General features: G+C 37.0%; 1 pseudogene; it reads left to right on the top strand.

Annotated features, from left to right (window-relative positions):
- Positions 1 to 2162: 2162 nt before the first annotated feature.
- LOC139015796 (ganglioside-induced differentiation-associated protein 2 pseudogene) lies at positions 2163 to 2928 on the top strand (annotated as a pseudogene).
- Positions 2929 to 4401: the final 1473 nt, after the last annotated feature.

The raw sequence follows: 4401 nt of genomic DNA, 5'->3' as shown, positions 1-4401 counted from the left end.
CCTGTGAAAACAAATGTTTTAGCAATACCAGGGTTGTAGCTTATGCTTTTTAAAACATCAATTTTATGTCATATTCTTCCTTCCTGACACATTTTTGTTTTCCTAATTTGTGTATCTTATGAAATTATAGAAAGTGGCACCTGTTCAGTAATAGAATAAATGCCAAGAGAGTATTTTAGTCATTACTTTACCTGCATTTTTAAAATAGCTATTTCTCTTAGATAAACAATTTAAACTGATGAAATAATATAAATATATGAACACATGTAATGATGTAGGTTTACATCATGTCACACATTGCATGCCAAAACAGAATAGAGTTATAATGCAGCCTAATTTTCATGGATCTAGAATAAATTCCATCACTGGTTCTTTCCAAAGAAATTTAAATTTAGAAAAATGGCATCTTGAAAAGAGTTCTATTCTTGCACTATGTCCAATATGTGAGAAAAACCTACTAATTTAATATATTTTCAGTTGTAATATAGAGATAGATTAGAAATGTCGATTTGTGTCCCAATTCAGAACATAAAGGAAATTTCTTTAGTACAGTGCTGTCCAATATGGTAGCCACTAGTACCATAAGGCTATTTAAATTAAATTAAAATTAAATAAAATTGTGACTCAGTTCTTCAGCTACATAGCCACATTTCAAGTATTAAATAGCCTCTTATGGCTAGTGGCTACCATATTGAACCATAAGAACATTTCCATTATTCCATAAATTTTTACATTGTCATGGATAATCTAGAACCTCATTTCACTAACTGCATTCTAATCAAACTAGAGGCCCGATTCACGAAGATTCGTGCAAGAATAGGCCTTCCTTCCCCCGGCTGCTGGCACTGGCTTCCCTCCAGCACCCAGGACCCGGGCTACTTCACTCCTGCCACTGCCAGGCTCCCGGGACCTGGGTTGTTTTGCTCTGGCTGCCGCCAGGCATTTGGGACCGGGGCTGCTTTGCTCCGGCTGCCACCGCCACTCACTGGACCCAGGCTGAGGTGGTCAATGCCACCTCATGGCGACCAATCGATTGGCCGTTTTGGTTCTGACGCCTCTTGGCCTTTTATTATTATGATAGCACTACTCCACATAATTAATGGAAAAATTGCACAAATAGGAAATATTTTCTTCCCCATATTGATGTGGATTTGTTTTAATATCACAAAAGGTATTGTCTGATGTCATTTAAAGCTTTGCCATAGCTGAATTAAAAACAAAACAAAACCAAAAAAACAACTGTTCGAATACAGTAGAATAAAATTAGAAAATCTCTTGAAAAATACTTTAGGAAATTGATAATTTTCTCTCTATCAAGTTATGATTTTGTTCATTTTCTTAAAAATTATAATTATTGACAATTATGTGTAATTTTCTGGTTCTACAAAAAGATTTTAATTTGTTTTAACTATTTAAAAAACATTTTTATGTTTTTACACATAAATGTTTCCATAAAATTATACGTCCTAAATTAATCTACAAACCCTGATTTCTCTATATATAAAATGATATTTGCTTCACTAAGATAATTGAGAAAATAGTGTGTGCTAAATTAGTATTTCAGTAACACAGTGTTAAGCAAAAACATTTATATTTCAACCACCATTGACAGATTTCTTAAAATATATTAACCCATTTATCTTCCTTAATAAGTCTAGTATCCTGAAAATAATACATCATTTTTATAATTGAGACTCTTATAATGCTTCAGTATCATTACTATGAAACATATTTTGATATATAGCACTGTTATAGGGGTGGATAGTATTACTAGTTCTAATTCCCTTCAAAATAACTTCCTGAATCATTATCCATCAAACATATCAACTTTTCTAGTAATGTAGAACCTTCTAACTAATTTATATGGGCTTCAATCTATTTATTTGCAAATTCTAGGGGAATGAATGTCATCTCATTACATTCCTTGCCTTCAAGAAACTTATAGTTTAGTCCATATGCTTAAGTATAGATTGTTAAGTGAGAAGTAAGGAAAACAATTAATAATGATTGAGCTTTTGTTGTGTAATAGGCACTTGAATGCTGTTTCAGTGCTTTCCTGGAGCTGATGCCACCTGGGTGGGACTGCAGAAGTACTCCGAAGTCTCCCGGGAATATTGAATTGCTAAGGAATTTGGGAGCAGACAAGCTGAAATTCTCATTTCATGGATCCCTTGTGTGCACCTTTAGACTTTGTGGATGTGGGTGAAGACTTGTGTGAAGATAAATTAAATACTTCTGCTACTGTAGCTGTAATACTTCAGGAAGACACTATTAGATCATTTTTTTTCCTTTATAATAAGGATATCAATGGAAAAGTGGTCCTTTGCAAAGGAAATTGTGCAACCATTGGGAATACCAGCAATGTAAATCTCACATATTAGAATCCAGTGCCAGAAGGTAACTTCATTTGCAGGGCCTGACTTGGAGGAGGACTCCTCTAGAAACTTAAAGGTTGCCAGGTAGGTGAAGGAACATTAACAAAACGATTTAATCTAGCTGCATGGTTCATCATTCACACAGTGGTATCTAAACACAGGAGTATCTTGCAGCAGCTGAGAGTTCCTGTACAGCTGTTGTGGAAATGTACTTCAGTTGGCAAAAGAGCCATCAGTGTCTTCTGTTTGAGCCTGTATCATCAATTCTGCAAGACGAGATTATCCTTAGAGGATGTAACATATATAGCACTCCCCATTGTAAGGAGATTCCTAGACATTCATGAGGAGACCATTGAAAAATCATTATTCTCTCTCTCTGAACTTGAAGAGGCTACTTGTCAATGCCGCCTCTGTACTTCCAAAGGTCATTAAAGGTAAAGAGATGATCATTGTCACACCCACCTGCAGATATTTGAACTGAAGAAGGGAATCTATGGTGCCTGAGTCACAGAGTAAAATAACTGGACAACTTGGTGCCCCAGAGAACAGGTGATTTGTGAAAACTTGAAGAAGGTGAGAGAGTGAGCCATGTTAAAACTGGTAGAACAGCATAACAGGTAGAGGGAACCACAGCACAAAGACCCTAAGGCAGGAGAAATACACCTAGCACATTAGACTAATATGACGATCAGGAATGTCAGAGTGGCAATAAAACCTAGGTCATTTAGGCCTTATAGACCATTTAAGTACATCAGCTTTACACTGAGTAAGGGCTTTGAGGGGATGTTATGATTGGACTTCCATGTTTAAATATTTCATACTGATTGGTTCATGAAGACTAACTTGTAGGGGTATAAGAATGAACTGGGAGATTTTTTAAGAGACTCTAGAAAGAGACAATTGTGGCTGTGTCTGGGGTTGTAGCAGTGAAGGGCTGAAAAGTGGTTAGAAACAGGATTTATTTTAAATTTCAAGCTAATATGATTTCCTGAGGGACTGGATATTAAGTATGAGAGAAGATACTTTTATGACGTGGCAGTAGGGTGAATGGAGTTACAGTGAAGTGAAATAGGAAAAGTGAGTTTAGAGCAGTGTTGGGAGAGATCAGAAGTTTTACTTTTAGACAGGTTAAATTGGGATGTGTACTGAATGTCCAGAGATGGATATATGCATCTGAACTGTGGAAAGATACCTTGTCTTGAGACACAATGTGATGGCCATCAGTGTAGAGATAATATTTAAAGCCATGAGAATGGATGGGATAAAAAGGAAGTGAGAGAGAAGGAGAGGAGAGGAGAGGAGAGGAGAGGAGAGGAGAGGAGAGGAGAGGAGAGGAGAGGAGAGAGGATGATTGGGGACTTGAGCTGTGAGGAATTCCAACATTAAGAGATTAGGAGGCCAAACCGGTTAGTGGATAGAGCGTCAGCTTGCGGACTCAAGGGTCCCAGGTTTGATTCTGGTCAAGGGCATGTACCTTGGTTTCGGGCACATCCCCAGTGGGGGGCGTGCAGGAGGCAGCTGATCGATCTTTCTCATCGATGTTTCTAACTCTCTATCTCTCTCCCTTCTTCTCTGTAAAAAAATCAATAAAATATATATTTTTTTATAAAAAAGAGATTAGGAGAAGAGAGAACTATAAGAGATTGAGGAGTGACGAGTAAGTGAGAGAACAAATAAGAATCTACTGTCCAAAAAAAAAGAAAGAAAGAAAGAAAGAAAAGGTTATTGATAAAATTTGTGTGCTCTCTTGTGTCAAATGCTGCTGAGAGTTGGAGTAAGATAGGAATTGAGAACTTTTATGTATTTGTAGAGAGGATGAGTTAGATAAAAGAATAAAAGCAATGTTTAGTTTGGACTGCATGCTTACACAATTGAATGCATGATGAGTCAATTCAATTAAATAAAGAATTTAGAAGAAGACTGTGGGCGAAGATAATGTGTCAAGCAATTATCTTGAACCCTACGGTGCAGGTGCACACTCTGGGTGGTCCAGGCTCTCCATTGTCACAGGGGGGTGGGTAGGTGG

This window comes from Myotis yumanensis, unplaced genomic scaffold, assembly GCF_028538775.1.
Source record: "Myotis yumanensis isolate MYYU_CA2020_CCGP unplaced genomic scaffold, mMyoYum1.0.hap1 SCAF_8, whole genome shotgun sequence".
NCBI lineage: Eukaryota > Metazoa > Chordata > Mammalia > Chiroptera > Vespertilionidae > Myotis > Myotis yumanensis.
Note: the sequence above shows the minus strand (reverse complement) of the source record. Positions and strands in the feature narration are given on the sequence as shown.